Consider the following 21,419-nt stretch of genomic DNA (forward strand, 5'->3'; position numbering starts at 1 on the left):
TAAGGCCAGGCCCGGTTACTGCACTGCCTGGGGCACCTGGTGAGGATTCCCTGGGCCCTGAGACCCCACACACTGAGCTGGCTTTTTCTCCTCAGAGCTCTTCTTTGTCTCTGTTTCATCATCACCTTTTGTATGTGTCAGCATCAGGGCTCTTGAGAGGCAGAGGTGAGAAAGTGTGAGCACCGTGTCCCATTTCCCAGCTGTGTTTCTCTGGGAGTTGGGGCGGGGGTTGGCTCTGAGCGGAATTAACAAGAAGGTGAAGTTTGTCCTTGTGACACTATCCCATGGNCCACCCCCGCCCCCACTGCTCTGGTCCCCTCTCCACCTGTTTTGCAGGTGGCTGTTTGCTTTGCATCAGGATGTATACGTTCTCTCTCCCCTGTGGGACCGACCTTCCAGTGTGTTTCAAGGTGACAGTCTGGTGATTTGGTGGATTAATCTCCGTACATATGCTAATGGAAGAGTGCGGGCTGCTTGGGGGGTTATTCTTTCCTTCAGCCAGTTATTGAGGCTCCTATGTGCCCAGCTCTGAGCTCTAAGCACTAAGGGGGACTGGTGATGACTATGACCTGGCCCTGCCTCAGGGCCTTTGCAATTCAGAGGGGGAGGGGCAGGGCTGAGCAGGTAGTGTTTAGAAGTGTGGTGTAGGGTGACGTGTGTTAGGACTGTGGGTAAGATCCACGCTGTGAGTGCTATGGGGGCCGAGACAGGGAGACTGGTGCTCTCTGCTCGGGAATAGTTGGGGAAAACTAAGTCACAACCCTGGGCCTCAGTTTCCCCATCTGACAAATAAGGAATGTGGCTCACTGACTGCTTTACAGATTGTCAATGATAAGAGATACCAGAGGGGCACCTGGGCGGCTCAGTCGGTTAAGCGCCCGACTTCGGCTCAGGTCATGATCTCACGGTTCATGAGTTCAAGCCCCACACTGGGTTTGCTGCTGTCAGCGCAGAGCCCAGTTCAGATCCTTTGCCCCTTTCTCTTTGCCCCTCCCCTGCTTGTGCTCTCTCAGAAATAGATAAAAAATGTTAAAAAAAAAAGTTACCAGAGAGACTAGTTCAACACCAGGATTCCCAGGCCCTTCCTCCAGGTCCAGATGCTGTGAGTCCGGAGTGGGGGCTCGGAACTGCCCCCACTCCCAGTTCTGCCTCAGGAGATGGGATGCTGAAGGCTTAGGCTTGGCAGGCTGTGAACGGCGTGGGAACTTGGAGGGGGGCCTTCCTGACGGCCCAGCACTTGGTAGGGACACTGGGGGACAGGGACATTGTTACAGCTAGCTGCTTGCTGAGCAGGAGCAGGGCAAAGATGGAGGGGCCGGAGACTGCCAGGCTGCTGGGTGGTGCATTGTGTGCGCAGCCTTAGCACGGTGTAGATGAGGCCTTGGGCTGCCGGGAGGCTTTCTGAGCGAATTCGCTTCGTGATTCTTTGGAGCAACCGTGAGAGCTGGGTCTCCACAAGAGACCAGTGCCATGGGCAGCCTCCCACGGGCCTGCCCCCTTCCTCTTCGGAAAACCCTGCTAATCAATTCAGCAGGCCCAGCAGGGAGGCTGAGGATCCTGTACCTCGGTGGCTCTCACACTTCCTGGGTGTCAGAATTGCCTCCAGCTTCTCAAAAGGGTGCCAGGGCCACCTCCAGAGTGTCTGATTCCAGAGTTTGGGAGGGCGGCGGTGGGCAGGGAACTTGCATTCCTAAGGGGTTACCGGGGCTACGCTGCCCTGGTCCTTGGACCACGCTTGGAAAGCCAATGCCAGATTCTTGGCCCGCTAGCCCAGGTGTGGGGGTGCTTTCTATAGACTCAGGACCCAGTCACTACCCTGGGGCCCTTACACTCTCACTGGGGACCTACTTACTCACCCAGATCAAGAGAATATGGGGTGGTGAATGTCAGAGTCCTAAAGTGCACCTGGGGCACCTAGGTGGCTCAGTTGGTTAAGCGTCTGACTTTGGCTCAGGTCATGATCTTGTGGTTTGTGAGTTCGAGCCCCGTGTCAGGGTTTGTGCTGGCAGCTGAGAGCCTGGAGCCTGCTTCATATTCTGTGTCTCCCTCTCTCTGCCCCTCCTCTGCTCACACTCTGTCTCTCTCTCTCTCAAAAATAAATAAACTTTAAAAAATCTAAAAAAAATAATAAAGTGCACCAAAGACAGAAGCATGGAGGAAGTTGGGGAGAGGGAGTGTGCAGTGTTCAGGGGAGGCCTCCTGGGGCAGAGAGGCCGTGCGGGTGGGCAGGCCTGGAGTACTGTGCCGCGCACTGCATGCCCATGATCTCAGATGGGAGCGCATCTCCTTCAGGGCGGGGCTGGCGTGCATGGGCCCAGACAAAGAAGCCCAGAGTAGGCCTGGGGACAGGGAGGAAGCCAGTGGCCAAGGTGGGTTCTCACTCAGGGCAGGAAGGAGCTGAGGCTTTATAGGAGCAGACCCCGTGGAAGGCCCAAAACGCTTCAGTGAGGAACTCAGGCTTCCTTCCATGATGAACTGGGAACAAATCAACCGCAGCTTGGTCCCCCAAAGCAGACATCTGGAAAGGGACTGTGTCACATTTTGAAAACCAGATTCGCCATCGTAGCTCGTGGCCAGTCCGTGTGGCATGATCTCGAGGCTGCATCTCAGAGATGTCTCTGTTGTTACCTCTCCCCCGCCACCCTATTTCTCCCCCCTAGTTCTTGAAATATCACCATTAGAGATTATATCCTTGTGTTCAAAAATACCACCCTCTCCAAAAGGCTCATGGTATGAACCAGGAATGATCAAGAAGGAAAGAAAGTCACCCGAGCACGCTCTCTGCTAGGTCCCCCTAGAGGTTTACAAGGCAGTCTGCTCTCGGGGCACCAGTAGGCAAGACAAATAGGACAAGTAGACTCGGATATGTCTGGAGGCAGGGAGGCGGTGTGGAGGCTAGGTGTGGTAGAGGTGGAGTATCGCAGTTTGCATCAGGGAGGAAGCAGGAGACACAGTGCACACCGGGAAAGCCCTCTGAGACTGGTCAACAAGAATGTTCTGGATGGGATGAGGCCAGAGGGACCTGGATGCCCGTGACATAGGAGGTGTGGATGGGGGCCCACAATAGCTCAGCCCATTTCCCTTCATTACTGAGGAACACAGAGAGGAGTGCACTGCCCTATTTCTGACCACCCCCACCTACCAGCCTTCTCCTTTCTGGCTTAACTGGCTAATAGGTTGGAATTGGTGCTAGATCTGCAGTCGGGAAGCAGGAAATAGCTGTGCCTCTCAAGCCACCTTCCAAGTCCATTAGACACGTGTGCTCTGCAACTGTGTGAAAGAGGAACTCCACTGTGATTGTATTTGGGGGTGATGAGTGACAGCTCACTCTCAGGTGAGTCCCTCAGCCGGGTGATTAACCACCTTCGCATTTTCCCATTGCAAAGTCAAGTTTTCCCATATCAGATGGTCCCCGGAAGGGAGAACAGGGTCTACAGCGCACGTAACGTTCCAACAAAAAACCGTGATGAGCCAAGTCGTTAATTGTGTTCATGTTGAGATGGGGCATGTCAGCCGAAAACACCTGTTTGTTTAAATGGGCCTCGGAGGGAGATGGCGTTTTGCCCACAGGTGTGAACCACACAGGTGGATTCCCAGGCAGTCCCGCCCCAGACGGTGCTGTTGTGGGGTGACAGTATCTGAGAAACAGGAGTCTGATTCCGGCTATCAGTTGAATATGTTTTGTTCCACATAATTCACCAGCGGAAGGAAAAATTGGGAGGCCTAGGAGGTGGCTTGAAGTGCAGAGAAAGCCTTTTGGGTGTGTGTGTGTGTGGAATAAGAGGCCCAGCACCGGGCCTCTGTCCTCACCTCTCCCACCCATGCTGTGAAGGAAAGTGCAAGAGTAGTCCTTGGACCTGACCCCTTCCAGGCCGTGAGATGGCTGTGGGCAGGACACATAACATGCCCTTCCTCCTCTGTGCTGACTCTGACCTGCTGTTACCAGGGGTCACGGAGAAGACATGCACAGAGCTGGGAGCCAGTAGATGCTCTCTCCATATAGGCCAGCCCCGCCCAGCAATCCCTGTTGTCACAAAGGGCCGCTGCCCTTCTAGAAAAATCTGACTGCCTGATCCTGGAGAGGCCTAGATTAGGGTCACTGCATGGTTTTTAACATCAAGGATATGAGGAATTAGAGGAAATTGGGAGATGGGAGCTCTCCTACAGGCCCAGAGTGGGTCAGAGGCTGAGCCTAGGCTGCACCCCGGATAAAGACTCTGCCCACCTACCCCTCCCCCGCAACACTCCTGATCACAAAGAGCCTGGGGAAGCTCCTTGGTCAATCAACAAATCTGGGGAAAGAGAGGGATCAAAAAGGAGTAAGGTGTTCTGCACAGCTAAAAGCTGAGGTTTTAGACAATGCTGGAGCGTCTATCTTGATGTGGGAAACAGAACATTCTATTTGGAGTTAGAAGACCTGGAGACCGCTGTCAGCTCAGCTCCTTGTTACCTGGGTGAGTTGGGGCCTGAGCTAGCCGCCCCTCAGTTTTCATAACTGTAACTTGGGTGTGACTGGTCTTATTTGTCCCAGGGCTGCTTTGAGGATCAGGAGATCCCAGATAGGAAGTTCTATGCAGACTGTAAGACACAGCAAAAGCGAAGGATTATCATTGTAACCGTTTCTATTTGCATATTGCTTTTAGAATTCCAGAGAATTTCCTCATCTTGCCTCTTACTTATGTACAGCAGGGCCCCAGATCTAGCCTTCCCACTCGTGTGCCCCACCCCTAGCTGGCTGAGGAGCCAAGGAGGACCACTCAGCAACAGTGTGACTCCACGGGGTGGGCGTTTCCTCCAGGTGATGCTTCCGCAAAAAAGAGTGCCTCAAACAGCGGGCCTTTGGGGCCAGGCTGGCGTTTCAGTTCAGGAAGCCCTGTTGGAACCCGTGACCCAACATGGGGATCGGAGGCCTCAGAGCTTAGTACAGTGGCTGGCACCCCCCAGGGCTGTGAACGTTTGCACAGGTTGGTGGGTGACATCGTTCGGACAGGTAGCTGTGCTGACTGTTCCTGGGGCTCAGTTTCCATCCCTCATCAAGCACGTGTTGAGCTTAGTGGGGGTCAAACACTGTGGGGGTTCTGTCTCGGAGTGCTCACTGTCCGTGGGTGCTGAGACAGGTGCGCAGACAAGGTAACGTTTCAGGGTCAGAAGCACTCTAGGATCATGCTTTGGGGTGCCTGTGGCCTCCTGGAAGAGGGGGCCCTTGAGCTGAACCTAGAAGGCCAAGTAGAAGTTGGATAAAGGTGAGGAAAGGGCTGGGCAGAGGGTGTCGTCCGTCTAGTTCTTGCCCCTGTGGCCAGGCAGGGCCCCTGAGGCTCACCTGTAGGGACTTAGATCCCTGCTCTCTCCCCTCCAGTCTCTCCTGTGCTCTGCCAGAGAGAAATCTCCTGGCGCATAGGATTCTGGGTCCTGGGCCAGAGCCTGAGCTTGCTCTGTTGGGGTGGGCCAAGGCCAGGCTGGTGGGAGGAATGGGTACTTCAGGGACCCCCCCGATTCCTTGACTGCTGCTGTGAAATCTTAATCACTCTGATCAAAGGTTTCATGTTTTCTGGAATAAGCGATTTAACTTATCTTTTAGATCACATTTGACTTCAGCACATAAAAGGCTCATTCAATTTGAAGTAACATCTCCACCAGGAATGGATTAACAGCAAGAAAATGGTTCTTTCTTACCATGGGTGCAGCTGGGACTTTGGAAACCCAAATCACTTGTAATCTCCTCGTGGAGCACATGCAGAAAGTCCCTCCTATAGATGGTGCTAATATGCTGTCCCCACTGGGGACACCTGTTGTCTCTCAATACAGCAGGATGTCCATGCAGGAGGAGCAGTTTGGCTCTTCAAGAGGCTCAAAGCCACTGCTCTTTTGAATCCTTTGAACTTGAGCCCTTCCTTCGCTGGCTGCTGGTTTCATCCTCCTCTCTGGTCCAGCCCCTGTTACTAAGAGTCCAGATGCTTGTGAGCAAATGTGACCCCCAAAGGCTTCCTGAGTCTTTCCCTGGAATGAGCAGTGTGGGGACACAGAGGAAATGTAAGCCTTGATGTCCCTGCCGAAATGAGTCCGCTCCTACAGAAGGCTGGAGGAGGGAGCGTATGCATAAATTACTTCAACTCTATGGAGGGTAATTCAACAGTAGCTGTGAAATTTCAATGCACACGTCCTTTGACCAAGAATTCCAGTTCTATCTGCAGGTCCGGGTATATACAGGAAAGGGCATATGGGCAAGGCTGTTCATTGCAGGGCCATTTGTAAGGGCAGATTAGCAAAAATATAAATGTCAGCAGGAGATGGGTTAATCAGTTATAGTGCAGCCATACGGTGGAATAGTATGCAGTCATAAAAAAAGAACAAGGGATGGGGCGCCTGGGTGGCTTAGTCGGTTAAGCGTCCGACTTTCGCTTAGGTCATGATCTCGCGNGAACAAGGGCGCTTTTGTATACTGATCCGGGATGGTATACATCACAGGTATGATAAGAACAAGATGCAGAACAGTATGGGGGTATGGTACTGCTTGTGTAAAAAAGGGTAAAAATTATACAGATTGCTGTTTATGTGTATCGGCATAAAGTCTCATGGGATAGAAACACAAGGAAATATTAACGGGGAACTCACGCTGAAAAAGACACAGTCACTGCCCCAAAGGCTTCCTGGCAGGTTTTGCAATATCTCCACCTCCCTTTAAAACTGGCTTCCAGGGTATGGACATTGTGTCCCCTGCCCCTTAGCATTGGCCTGTTGGGCATGGCATTTCTAGGACTTTTGCCACCATGGGCCCCTGTGGACAGGACTTGCCCTCCACTCCCTTGCTTGTGGCCGATCAGCCTGCCTCGACACCTCTAGGACTGGACAACCCCTAACCTCCTGAGAATGTGGGTTCTGCTCTGAACGTTCCTCCTAAAGCACTTAGTGTGGGCACTGTTCTTTCAGGCACTCCTCAAGGACCGGGTGTCCCTGGCCCTCTGCTTTCGGAGGCGTGTGTCCCACCTCCCCTCATGAGACCCCACGCCCCCTCAGGCAGGGGTCTGCTGTCCCCTCATCATCTCAGTAGGGCCAGCACACAACAGGGACTCACTAGAAACCTGTTGGAGGGAAGCATGTACACGGCCTCTAAAGTTTGCACCTGGCGGTGCCAGGTAGGCGTTAGAAAGGACACAAGACACAAACAAACACACATTGGAAACTTGGGGTTTGAGCCTGGTTTATAAAGAGGAAATCTAGCATTGTTCTCTGCCATTTCCTTTGTCTGTGGCCATGTCTATAGGAAATGAAGGCAAAATGCCTTCCTCCTTTAGCGCCCCCCATCTTGTCATGTATTGCCAGGGCGCTGCTACTCTTCCATTTGAAGGGCCCCCCGGCTGCAGATAGGTCCTGCGGCCGCCCCGCTGCCAGCACCACACCCAGAGCTGCACTGAAAGCCCTTCCGACTCAGCAGCCCTCCCCCTGCGGCTGTCTTCCCTCTCCGCCCGCCCCCCCTTCCAGGGGCTTCATCTCTCAGGCTTCCCCTCCTGGCCGAATGCACTGTGTGTGTTTGAGCGGAGGTGCAGACGCACAGCCAGGTGACACGTGTGCACGCTGTGACTCTTGGAAACCAGCCCTGCCAGAGGGAGTGATCCTGTGGCCCCGCTCAGCCTCTGCAGGAGGTGCTGGAGCGGTGTTTTCAGGCCGGGAGACAGCAGGGCCTCCCAGAACAAAGCCGCCTGGAGCCACTGTCCTTGCCCGGGGTGGGGGGTGGGGTCTAGGGAAGTGCGGCAGCCAAGGGGCTCGGGGCTCGAGGGGCTCATAGTGAGGGGTGTAAATGCAGACTCCCTGGTTATGAGCTGTGTGACCTTGGAGGCATTTCCTTTCTAAGCCTCAGTTTGCCGGTCCATAAAAGTGGGAGCTGGTCTCTGACCTGGGATCACACTGGGAGGTACAGAGCTGGGACCGAATTCTGAACCTGAGCTTGCCTTCGGGTCTGGTCCCCGTGCTCACGTCAGCTCCGCGTATGCACTTCCGCTGGCAAAGCAGCCGGCAAAGCAGAAGCAGGGTCCTGTTCCGGGGTGAGGTCCCCTGATGATGGACTTGCCCTGTCCTTGGGAGATGCCCGGCTCCTGGTGGCGGTTATTATTTTGCAAAGTTGGTGCTGCTTTACTATCGTGGCTCTTCTTTTTGCTGCCATGCTGCTTCTGGGCCAAATCCAGCAGGGATGTGGGTTGCAGAGGCCCCTTCCTGACAGGCTTCAGGGTGAAATCGCAGGTCAGGTCAGGACTGGTAAATCTGCCCTCTCGGATGCCCCCGTTATCCATCACCCCCTTCCTCCCTCAGCTGCCTCCCACATGGGTCTCCCAGGCCGCCTCTGCCCCCATCCCCTGCCCTTTTTCTTGCTGACCTCAGTATTTTGCAAGCCGCCTCCCACCTTGGTCTCAAAGTGGCTTTGATGTTTCATCCCTGGAAGCTTCTCCCTCCTGTGGTGGGCAGCCTGGCTTTCCATCAAGGCCACCTTTCAGAACTAGCCATCTCCAGGCTTGAAACTCTGAAATCCACTTTTACCACCATGACCTCCAGGCTCTCTGCTGGTGTCGCCCTGAGAATTCGTGCTGTAGGGGGCTCCACTGTGCACAGAACAGGAAGTTCACAGGTTCCGGGGGCACGTGTAGGGTTGATGATGAATACAGACTGCAAGAGCTTGTTGGGGGTAGCTGGCTCCCACCTGGGAGGGAGGGGCAAAGGCAGGGGTTGGGGTTGAGGCTTCCCGTTCCGTCGCTGGGAGAGGAGGAGCAGAGGACTGCTCTCACTGCTCTCCCAAGTGTCTCTGGTCGAGGGACGAGGCTGCACCTGACCTAATGCCTCCAGGTGGCTTCCTGGAGGGAGCAGGGAAAAGAAAGCCTAATTTGGGGACTTGTGGCATCCTTATGGGAGGAAGCAAGGCAAATGGATACTAAAACTTGAAGATCGGTGTGGAGGGGGTGACATTATGGACATTTGGGGTTAAATTCTGACCCTGAGCTTGCCTTCTAGTCTGGCCTGTGTAGTAATAATGCTAGCAACTCTGACGGTCTAGTCTAAACCTGCATCTGGGAAAATCACCCAGTGAGGCAGAAACAGCTACCAATTCAGGTGCGGGGTCAAGAAACAGACACTTCACGTATCCAGAGATCAGCTTGCTGGCACCCCTCTTATCCAGAACAAAGATCTCAGCGTGAGGGAAAAGTGCCTTCGGTCACTGAAAATGGCTGAACTCGTGGCTTCTTGTTCCTAAAAATGCCTCCACCCTACCCTTCACTCAGAGCCCGTGGTTGCCCAGCCCGGGAGGATTCTAAGCTGCATATTAGAAGCCAAGAAGCTTCTTCAGGGAGACGTACCCAAACAGATAGCATGAGCTCTGGGAGCCTCCCTGTTGGAAGGGGGCAGATAGAAGAAGAGAGAAAACTTCACAGTGAGGACAAATCCCCCAGCACAGCAGAGAGCCTCCTGGAGATAACAGCTAACCATCGAGAGCAGCTCAGCCACGGCCAGTGCTTTCTGGAACAACACTGGCAAGGGAAGTACCCAAGAAGAGCTAGGTTTTATATCCTTTGCCACAAACAGAAGAGAAGCATATCAACGCTTAGAAAAACAATTTGTGCAATAGTGTTAAAATGAAACACACTTTGTTGCTTGAGGGGGCAATGTTTAGTTGTCTAGAAAACCTTTGTCTGTGAAATATCTCATCTGTATTGCCTGGTAAATGCTTATTTCTGTTCTCATAATGGAGCATCATGGTCAAAAAAGACCGTGAGATTGCATACACCCATTTTAAAACGTGTATAGATGATGTGATTGAGGCTCAGAGATGGGAAGTGATTTGTCCAAGTTTCTACAGCCAGCTGTTGGCAGAACTGGGCCTTGAACTTGGTTCACCAGGGACCAAAATGGATTCAGGGGCTGGGGAGCGGGAGCAGCTAGACCAGGGCTGGGACCTCCTCCCACCTCTCAGAGGTAAGAGCCAAGGCCTAGATAGATAGGAGCCGAGGGGGGAAGGGGGGGCGGGGGGCTCGAACATCTGCCCAAGGTCAAATTGAAGAGACCCTGCACAGGACGGATGTGCGTCTGGGTGGGTGGAGGGGTGCCCCTGCCAGGATGCACGGGACAGCCTGGGGGCAAGGAGCTGGAAGTGGTGTGAACATGCCCAGTACATCAGTGAGTCGCAGGCATCCCCTGCCTGGAACGTTTGAGTCTTTTAGAACAGCCCACCTCCAGGTGGGTCAGGAATTGGTGTGAGAGGCAGCGTATACCCCTGACCTGGACAACACAGAGGAAAATGCCAAGCACACCTTGTAGTCTTGCAGGAATCAGCTGCTAGAGTCTGATTTTTGCTTTTCTCTTCCTTGCAAGAAAGGCAGAGAGGGCTCTAAGCCTGGCCTGTCCAGTCCAGCTTCTTACTGCACATCTATCTACAGACTTCCTATTTTTACTCTTAATAACCGTAAGCTCGGGGTTACCAGGGTCTTCTTGTTGCTATAGTGAGAGGTGATAGCGCCAGCCTTCCAAAGCGCTGGACCCTTGGCTGAGAGGAATAACAGAATCTGGGTTGCTTTATTTTTGGGTTTGACTGAGAAGGTTTAATGCACCGTTTTCCAGCCCTTGCAGCAAATGGCAGTTTGCGCTCAAAATACATCAAACCTCAATAACACAGAAGAACTGACAACTTGGGGAAGTGGGCAAATAAGAATATGTATAAGATACATTTTGAATTACAAAAATGTTAGAACTTCACTAAGAACGTCTAGAAAATGACAAAGAAATACAAATACGTGTAGTTGCATTACTATGACACAGCCCTCGTGATTTTGAGTCATAGACTTACCATCAGTTTTTGTACATGTGCCTTTGGCAGAGTTGCAGACGTAGTGTGTGTATAGCTGGCCCTCTGCTCTTTTAGTTAATATTAGTAAGCCTCTGTGTTCCTGCGTTATCTCAATCAGCATTATTAAAATTCTTTTAAATATTTATTTATCTTTGACAGAGAGAGGGACAGAGAGAGAAAGAGACAGAGTGTGAGGTGGGGGGGGTGGTGCAGAGAGAGAGGGAGACACATAATCCGAAGCAGGCTCCAGGCTCCGAGCTGTCAGCACAAAGCCTGATGGCGGGGCTGGAACCCACAAACCGCAAAATCATGACCTGATTAAGTGTCCGGTGGACACTTAACTGACTGAGCCACCCAGGGCCCCCTCAATCAACATTTTTCTTTTATTATTTGGGTAAGGCTACGTAATTTTGTAAAACATTCTCCTTTTCCTCTTCAGTGTGTCTCTGGAATCCTCGCTTGGTCTCCATCGTTCCATCTCTGTCAAAATTTTATTCTTGTTTTTGATCTGGATAATTTTTCTGCCTTGTCTCTGTCCCCTACACACACACACATACACACACGCACACACATGCACACACACATACGGATTTCCTCCACTCGACAGCCTTGTTAATCAAAGGGTGATCCCAGACCAGTGGCATGGGCCTCCCGTGGGAGCTTGTTAGAAATGCAGAATCTCAGACCCCTCTGGGACCTCCTGAATCAGAGGCTGCATCTGTATTTTGACAAGATCCCCAGGTGACTCGTAAGCACATTAAAGCTTGAGAAGCACTGATATGAAACCCATTTCCCCATTGCCTCCAGGATAGAATCCGCACTCCTGGCCAGGTGCATAGCCTGCCGAGAGGAGACCACGTTGAGAGGAGGTAGGGGTGAATAAGGAAGGGCCAGAGCAGCAGGATAACTACAGGTTGTGGGCCACTGCGGGCCAGGAACCCTAGAGAGGTTGGAGGGGGGCGGGGGGAGGGCTTTGGAGGAAGTCCTACTTGGCAAACCCATGGAAGATGCAAGATTGAAAACCGAGGGCCCCATTGGCTAGTGGAGGCAGGACTGTGGGCTGGGGCCCCTCAACATCGAGCCATAGCTCACTCCAGTTTTACAGATGCAGAAGCCGAGGCACAGAGAAATGAAGTGGCTTGCCAAGGTCATAAGCTATTAGGTGGTGGAGCGGGGGGTACAAACGTGATCCAGGGCCCAACCCTTAACTGCCCTGCAATGCAGGGCAGGGGGGACGATAGGAGAAAGAAAAGAATAAAAGGATGTGAAGCTTCTAGAATGAGCTAGGTGCTTTTTCACTGTATTATATTGAATGTGCACACGCTCTTTGGAAGTGGGTGTTCTTACCCCATGTGACAGACGAAGAGGTTGATTGGCATGAGTGATAAGCAATTACCTGAGTTCACATAGTTGCAGACAGCTCAATTCAGGATCTGAACCCAGGACATTTTGGATACTGAAGCGATGCTCTTTCTGCCCTGCCCTTCATCAGCAAGTTATGGAGTCTGTCTCTTCTCTCAGAATAGCTTCTCTCCTTCCTGCCCACTTCCTGCTTTTAAAGCTCTGCTTCTGCCCAGGGATGCATTCCCCTTGCCCGTTCATGGTCCGGAGAAATCCACAGCAAGTCGTAGATGTTTTCCCTCAATACTTTACGTTGGGAGATGCCAGGACTAGGAAGTACCTGGTTTAGCATTTGATCCCACTGGAAACTAAAGCCCAGAGAGCTCAAGTGATTTGCCTCAGGTCACACAGCCAGCTTGTTACAGATCTGAGACCCTGACTCTGGATTCAGTGCTCCTTTCACAACTTGGGGCTGTATTTGTGCCTGGTGCCCTGGTTGCTGAGGGTCAGTGCACCACCAAGCCCATCAGCACCAGGCTGCTGGGTTGCTAGGACAGTACAAGTTCAGCTTTAAGCGTCACCTAGAGGTGGGATGGATAACCTTCAGTAACAAAAAAAACTAATAAAAATAATATCTGCTTATCATTAAAAATCCAAGCAGTGTGTCCGGAAGCACTGGAAAGCACCCCCTCCTAGCTCTGCCCCAGCCCACTCCCCAGGGGTAACCACTTAGCGCTGTCTCCAATGGCTCCTTAATTTTCCTGCCAGCCGTTGGGTTTTGTAGGAGCCATGCCACAGCCAGGCTATTTTTAACAAGCATCCCAGGCTTCAGGGGGTTGAGGAGAGGGGAAGAAAAAATATTCCATTTGTATATTTTTAATCCGTGCACATTTGAGCAGGCAGTGGCTTTCCCGTCCCCACTGCCAAGGGTTGCGGGCAATTGATTAGACTTTCTGGATGCAGGGCAATCCTGTCTCTTCCCTTAATGAGGGTGGAAGGCCAGGAGGGGTTCAGGCGATATTTCTAGGGTGGTTGGCTGTCTCAGCTGGCTGCCTCCTGACCCTGCCTGCCTGCCCCCAGCCCGTTCCCTCCCGGCAGCCCCGAAAGTCCTGGCTGGGTCTCCCAGGGTAGAGGAGGCCTGGGAAGCTGACTCTCTGTGCCAGGCTCATATTTAGAAATGTCTCCAGCCAGAGGTTGGCATGTGTCCCGCTTGGACTCTGGGCAGGGGGTGCGGTCACATGTGCTGCCTTCGAGTGGGCAGATTCTGAGTGGGCAAGAGCCTGCTTTGAATATAAACACGCTCCTTTTATGCCGAGGAGCTGGTATCTGAGCCTGTGCGCCTGGGCCCTGGCCGAGGGCAAGGACCAGTAGCTGGCTGGGCAATGGGGGAAGGGAAGAAAGATGTCACGGGCTTGACCTGGGCAAAATGGCGGTGGAGGAGGGTCCCAGCTCTCTATCCCACGCATCATACCCGCAGTCCAACCCTCTCTGTTTTCTGCGTTCCTTCTCAGGTGGCCAAAGCGCTGCCCCTGCCTGAGTAGGGGGCCCACAGCCCCATGGGGGCCAGACAGTGTCCTGACCTGGACTCTCCTTTTTTGCCTCTAGAGTTCCCTGCTCTGTTCAGGGGCAGTTCCGGGGGGCAGTGCGAGCGGGATGTGGGTGAGGCTGGATATGGGGGCGCCACCTGCAGCGGAGTCTTGCTCCATCTCCCTGTCTGGGAGCAGTTGGCCCATCTCCAGATGGAATGTGTACAATGTGGCCCTGACAGCCTCATACCTGAAGGCTCGCTCAGCATTGAACACAGGTTCTAGGGTCTCTTGCTCACCCTGCTTTCTCTTCCATGTCCATGCATGAGAATGCGTGACTTAGAGCAAGTGATCTTGGCCTTAAATTATAGACTCCTGGGGAAAAGACATCACATCCCAGCCCTGTAGAAACTCCCTTTGCTTTTTAAAACAGTTCCTCTGAGGAGGGGCCATCTGGTTCCTTCATCTTGCCTCAGATATTTAATGAGCACCCTTGGTAGTGCAGACCCCGTACAGTAACCGGCCCCCCCAGGGCTGGTGGGGGCTCCCGGCCATCACACCTTTCTGCCCCCCTGCAGGCCTGCCCCGAGGACCAAAGTGGCTTGCTCAACATCAGCTCTTCTGAGCCACGGCTGCCTTACTGCAGCCGAATCTTGAGACAGAATCCACATGCAGCAACAGGACCTTCCTCCCGCAGCCTGAAGCCAAGCCCTGCCCAGTGCTCAAGCTCCTGGCTGGGGTCCCCACCTTTCCCTGCCCCATCCTCCCTTCCTCTCCCCACATCTCAGGGAAGGAGGCTCCAAGCAGTGGTCAAGAAGGCTGAATAGATATTTTCTTTGTATCTCCTGGGAGCAACATAAATATGCAATAATGGGATGAATGAGCAAGCAGATAAATAAGCGGGTGAGCAAATGAATGAAGGAACACACGAGGAAGCGGGCTCAGCTCCCCAGGAACTTCAAATTCGAAAGAAAAGACTGGGTCCGTGTAGACTGGTAACGCTGTGGGACTGAAGGGGACCCTAGGGATGGGGCTCCCCACCTTTAGATGGGAAAGGAAGTGCAGGCTCAGAGGCAGGAGGGGCTCCTGCGGTGCCTCAGAGACCAAGGAGGTCAGAGGATGGTGAAATTGCCCAGGGTGAGCGAGATCCGGAACCGCATGCAAGGCTGCCCTACTTTCCGTCTGCTGCTGCCCTGAGTGTCCCTCGTCCTTGGGAAAAATTGCCTTTTCATATGGTTGGGAGTGGACGGCGCAATTTTTCTTCGAGGGTTAATTGTTTTGCTGACAGCACAGATAATTAGGAATGAGAATCCCGGAGTGAGGGCGACAGCACCATCTGCTGTGAATGCGGTTCAGCCCCACCTTGCAGGAGGGCTCAGGAGGCCACCTCTCCTCACCCTCCCTACCCCCAACGAGAATTGATGAGCTTTAGCTGTTTGCCTCTGGAGCTACAGCTGCCCAGTGACCACGCAGCGAGCGGGACAGGCCGGTGACTGGCTTCTAAGGGGCTCAGCGTGTTCTCCTTCCCCGATGGCGTCCCCTGCATGTTATGGGGCTCACTTAAGAGCTCCAAGGTTGACCGAGGGCCCACTGGGCTGCCTGGGATTCAGGGCTAATGCCAAGACAATGATTTGCTGTTCATCTTCCTGATGTTCGGAGGTTTCTGGTCTGCTGTTGAGTGGAGGTGGGCATGTGGGTCTGCACTGAGCTTTGTGGCTGCCATTAGTGTTTGGGTAATTTTCCCACCTAGCTCTGTGGATTTGCCACCTGTCCTGGGTTTCCAGGCCCGTGGCCTGTGCTGCTTGCTCTGGAAGGAGCTTGGCCCTGCCCTGTCCTCTATTACCAGGTAGGAATTTCCAAGTTGTGACTTCCTCCCTGTCAATAGAAGCAGAGAGCAGCTTTGGAATCAAGCAAGGAATTGGGTTGTCTAGGAGCAGATCTTTATTCACAGGGGTGGAACATTATGGGTTTTTTTTCCCCTCATTTTTATTATTTAGGAATATATCACATATATAAAAGAACCTATGAATGTGTATGCACTTTTTGAAGGTAATAATAGTAATTGCCTAGTTTGTTCAAAGGTGCTTTTAATCCCCCAGCAATGCCTTGCCTAGAAATGCCTGGGAGGTGGGAGCTATAGAGATCCCAGTCCCCCAGGAAGCTCAAGGTTGGAGAGTCCCTACCCCACCCCCAGAACGCTGGGGCTATTTATCACAGCCAATTTCCTCTTTGCCTGAGCTGCGCCTGTTAGCCAGGAGCCTGCACATTCCTGTCTTCCTATTTATCACTCTGTTCTCTCTGTGCCTGCTCCTCCTAAACCCTCCTATATCAGGGAAGAAACCAAAGGCATGCCTGTTCTTCTCTTGTCCCCATCCTGCAATGGCAGGCCAAGCATGCCTCTTTTCTCCTCCCCTTTCTTACTCCTCTTGACCCAACATCCCCTTGAGGTGACAGGAAATTAACCTAGGCCCAGGGAGATTGCTGGAAAGAATGATAGTTGGGAGTCAGGAGTTCCTGTCTTGGCTCTTTTACTAACTTACTGTGTGACATTTAGCAAGATTCTCAACGTCTCTGTGCTCTGTTTCCTCATGCTCAAAATACCCCTTTATGTTGGTATTGTGAAACAAGTAAGTCCAATGGATGTAAAACCAGCTTGAAGGGTATTAATTATTATATGTGTTGTAAGACATTGTCATCATTGTGCTTATTAGAATTCATGGGACCTCACATCCCTGACTTCCTTCCCACCCTCATCCCTGTCCATGGTGCTATCCTTCACTCGTAGTGCTGGGCGCCCTGGTGGACACTCTCCACCTGCCACAGCCCCTTCTTAGAAATGGGTGCACTGACCCTCCTACACTGTTGGTGGGAAAGTAAGTTGGTGCAGCCCCTCTGGAAAACCGTGTGGAGGTTCCTCAAAAAATTAACAATAGAACTCCTCTGTGACCCAGCAATAGCCCTGCTAGGATTTACCCAAGGGATACGGGAGTGCTGATCCACAGGGGCACATGTACCCCAATGTTCATAGCAGCACTCTCAACAATAGCCAATACATGGAAAGAGCCTAAGTGTCCATCAACGGATGAATGGATCAAGAAGATGGGGTTCATCTATACAATGGAATACTACATGACAATGAGAAAGAATGACATCTGGCCACGTGTAGCAACGTGGATGGAACTCAAGGGTGTTATGCTGAGCGAAATAAGTCAGGCAGAAAAAGACAGATACCGTGTTTTCACCTATAAGTGGAACAGGAGAAACTTAACAGAGGACCATGGGGGAGGAGAAGGGAAGAAAATAGTTGGGGAGAGGGAGGGAGGCAAACCATGAGAGACTCTTGAATACTGAGAACAACCTGAGAGCTGATGGGGGTGGGGGAGAATAGAAGGGGGGTGATGGGCATGGAGAAGGGCACTTGTTGGGATGAGCACTGGGTGTTATATGGAAACTAACCTGACAATAAACTATGAAAGAAAAAAAAAAGAAAGAAAAAAATGGGTGCATGAAGCTCAGAAGAGCCCAAGGTCAGGGTGGAACTCAGGGTTGCAGTCATCCTGGGTAGCAGGAACCCTCTGCACCATTAGAAGGGGATGACATGACTGGTCAGAGGTACAGGGCTATGGCTGGCATGGACCCAGTCTCCAGAGGTGAGCAGGCCTCCATGCTCAGTGGGGTTACTTACAGCTGGGGCTTTCCCACCCCTTAGAGTGTGAGCTGTGGTCTTGGCTATGACACGTGGTAACTCAGTGGAGCCATTCTGTGTCCCTCACTCAGTGGGGTTTGCATCTCAACCCTTGCTTCTTGCTCTGAGCCCAAGGGCTATGAAAGGAAGTTCATGATAAGCCATAGGTCATGGCCTTCCTGGAGTCCCCAAACCAGAGTGCACTGGAAGCCTCACCCCAGGGGTGGTGGAATGTCCCTGGTAGACATGGCTCTGTTCTTTGTGTATCTCAACATCGGAGGGAGAGTAGCAAATTCTTTCCTCAGGCAGTGAGCTGTTATGAGCTCAACTCTGAATAGTAGGTAGGATGAAGGGTGGGTCTTTCAGGCAGATAAAACAAAATATACAGAGGTAAGAAAATAGGAATGAAAGGTGTGTGTATGCGTGTGTGTGCACATGAAGGCCTGGGGGTACAGCTGGTGGGTCGGACATGGGCAGTGAAGACCCTGGCTGAGGTAAAATCTAGATAATCACCAGTAACTGCAGGACCTAATATTAAAGAGCAATAAGAGGATCGTTGGAAAGTTCTAGAACAGTTAAAACTTAGACATGTGTTTCTGGTCGTGGCAGGCGACAGAGGCCTCTGTTCTGATTGCAGATCCCCTCTGAAGCAGTTGGGAGCTTGGAACGTATTGCCACCCCTGAAAAGGGGGCCAGCCGGGAAAGCAAGAAGGGATGGCGTGGAGCCCCGCCAGGGCCTGAGGAGTGACCGTGATCCACAGACCACTGGACTTGGAGCCGCCAAATCAGGAGGGCTACACAACCAAGGAGACTCAAGAAGAATCGATGCTTCGGCCCCCAGCGACATGTACACGGTGTAATGACAGGTAAGGAACCTGTGGCTCATCCATCCTTTCTGAGTAATGTGGCAGGGAGGAGAATATATCAGCCTGCAGTAGACATAAAATGTCAACCCTCAGAAAGATAACTATGCAAACAAAGTGCCGTAAGGCCTGATAAGATGATAGATGGTCACTTTATAGTTATTAGTTTCTGCCCCATGTGGTTGCTGGAGCCAGGCCCTGGAAGATTTAGCAGCAGGTGGGTTCACTTCCTATGCCTTATGGGAAGGCCTGATGCCTTTATAGATGGAGCACCTCTTGTTTGAAGAACTCAAAGTAACAAATCAAGAAGTTATTATTCCCCATTAGCCTCTTGGGAGGCCAGGAGTTGATGCCAGTGGGGAAACAGAGGCAGTGAGAGGTGCAAGAGCATTTTCATGGATTCATGAAGCAGGATACATGAGGGACAGATCTGGAGACCTCTCTAGTTGGGAAGCCTTCCTGATGGATTGAGATTTCTTCAATGATAGGGTGAGGTGATGGGTTGGTATTTCTTGTAGAAAAAAGGAAAAGGGGAGTTTATGTCTCTCTCCATCCCTTCAAGGGTGCTAGATCAAGTAGCAGATGTCAAGAGTGCCTTGGGAAGGTCATGAGCAGATGTCTGAGGAACACAGGAGGGGGCTGGCAGATACCCTGGGTCTAGCAGTTGACCCTGGGAAGTCAACTAAACAAGAAGCATCAAACAGGTCCCTAGGGCCTTGAAGGTGGGGTTCGGAGGCTGGAAGGACAGGGAGCCAGTGAGATTGGAGACCCCAAAGGTGAGCTCTGATCCTGGGGAGGGCACGTTACCTTTGGTCATCTGGTCTTTGCTCGCAGTGTGTCATACAGGGTACCACTCTGGCAACTTCCACCTTGGGGAAAATGGCAGGCCAGGGCAGAAATAAAAATAGCTTAAGGCCTTGGGAAACTGACCAGAGCAGGCAGGGGAGAAGGACGAATGGTGTGGGGCAGGAGGCCCAAGGAGGTGTGGCAAATTCCATTCCAGTGCAGGCCAGTGTCAGGATCCATTGGGTCAGGCCAAGGGGTAGGGAGGGGCAGAGTATTAGGACTTCTGGGTGGCCTTGTTCTAAATCAGGCAGAAAGAATAAGACGAGGAAGGAATTTAGAAAGCTGAACCCGGCTCTAGGAAATGGGTCAGCCTCCAACACTAGGCAGGCCCAGGACTTAGCTCCTGTGTCTATAAGGAAATAAAAGGGTGGGTGGGGAGGAGGGAAAAGTAAGCTCCAGGGAGCCCAGCAAGCATAGCCCTGCACAGCAGCTTGGGGCTGTGTCTCTGGGTACTGGCCCTGGACTATTCATGTATCCCACTTCTCAGCAGAGAAGGTGGTCTGTATATCTCAGACTTGCCTGAGGACCTGGGCAGAGCTGACCCTGGAGGGCAGGTGATAGGGGCAGAAAAGGCTCAGGTGGCATGCTAGTATGTGAGGACTTTCATCATGTGTGTGGCCTCAGGCAGGTAGTGACAATATGCTTTCTGATCAAGGCAAGAAAGAGCGAAGGACCCCGTCTATGAGAAGGTTCGTAACCTATTGTACCAATACTGCTGAGTACCTGTTGTGTCCTGGGCACTGTATTAGGCAGAAACAAAAAAATGTATAAGGCATCTCTGCTCCCAAGGGAGGGGGGATGGGGCTGAGGGAAAACGAATGGCAGTGGGGACAGAGCCAGGACTCCAGGAGCCTCAGGCTCCTATCTTCAAGACAGGGACCATGCTGTCTCACTCACAGGCTGGTTGGGAGAATTAAATAAAATAGAACATGCAAAACACTTAGCACAGCAGCTGGCACTATAGCAAGTGATCAATACATTGAGTTGACTTCCATTCTGCTGCTCTTGGAGGAGCTCACAGGCTGGCAGGGATGGGAGCAGAGAAGACTGGGAGAAATGCATCCTGATTCCTGGGGCTTCTGATGCCCTAACGGGGTCTGAGGCCTGGGCTCCAAAAACCGGGCTAGCAGAATTTATCTGGCTGTGGAAGATATCATTCCAGGTGGATCCAAACACTCAGAAATGGTGACTGAGTTCAAGTGCTTCGGCAGTTGCTGGGCCCACAGGTTCTAGGTGGGCACCGAGTAGGAGAGAGGGCAGGAGGGGCGGGGCTTGGATTTACAGAAGTGTCGAGAAGAGTCTGGAGAAGCCTTGCCTCCTGGGCTTCCCTCGCAGTTTCTGGGAGTGGGGCAGGGTGAGGTGGGTATAGACACCAAGGCAAGACTTGGGTCCCTGCCCAGGGCTGCCTGGGAGAGCCTGAGCCACCGACGTAAGCCACATACACTATTTAAAATTTTCCAGTAGTCACCTCAAAAAGGTAAACACAAGCAAGTAAAATTAATTATAATAACGTGTTTCATTTGACTCAAAAGGCCCAACTATTATTATCATTTCAACATGTAATCAATATATAGATTATTAATGAGATGTGTTACGTTCTTCTTTTTGTACAAAGTCTTTGAAGCCGAGAGTGTATTCGATACTTACAAATACCCCTCAGTTTGGACTAGTTGCATTTCAAGTGCTCCATAGTCACATATGGCTTGTGGCTACTATACTGGCTGGACAGCTCAGGTCTAGAATCTAGAATGTCTTGCCAAGGGGGACCTGGGGGCCAGGTGTCTCATGAGCTGTTCAAGAGGACTTCCTATTATATCCTCTTTTTAAAAAAAATTTCCTAATGTTTATTTATTTTGAGACAGAGACAGAGTGTGAGTGGGGGAGGAGCAGAGAGAGGGAGACATAGAATCCGAATCCGGCTCCAGGCTTCGAGCTGTCAGCACAGAGCCCGATGCGGGGCTCAAACTCACAGACCGTGAGATCACGACCTGAGCCGAACGCTTAACCGACTGAGCCTCCCAGGCACCCCTATTATGTCCTCTTCTTATGGTGCATCTGTAATGTATCCCTGGAGAAACTGGCTTGAATAATCAGAGATGTCTTGAATCACTTCTTCTAGATGGTGACGTATGTTTTCTGGAACCAGCCCTGGCTATGGGTCTCCCCAGCTGGTCTTTGGACCCCAGCGTCTGCTGGTTCCAGGCTGACCTCAGGCAGTTCCTAAAGCTCTCTGAGCTTTCAGAGGCTTTGCTGGCAGTGGCGCTCATCATTTCCATCTTGCTGGGTAACTAGGATGACTGGATACAATAATGAGTGATTACTCTGTGACATTC

The 21,419-nt window shown here is 52.0% G+C and overlaps 1 protein-coding gene across 1 annotated transcript in view; it reads left to right on the forward strand.

Moving 5' to 3' along the window:
- The first annotated feature begins 4,094 nt into the window (after positions 1-4,094).
- Positions 4,095-21,419, forward strand: part of ZBTB7C (zinc finger and BTB domain containing 7C) — a 298,728-nt gene continuing 281,403 nt past the window's right edge. The window contains 2 exon segments of the mRNA XM_077777647.1: positions 4,095-4,454; positions 18,015-18,243. The gene's annotated coding sequence lies outside the window, so the exon portion shown is untranslated.

This window comes from Crocuta crocuta, unplaced genomic scaffold (genome assembly GCF_008692635.1).
Source record: "Crocuta crocuta isolate KB4526 unplaced genomic scaffold, BGI_CrCroc_1.0 scaffold36, whole genome shotgun sequence".
Classification (NCBI taxonomy): Eukaryota; Metazoa; Chordata; class Mammalia; order Carnivora; family Hyaenidae; genus Crocuta; species Crocuta crocuta.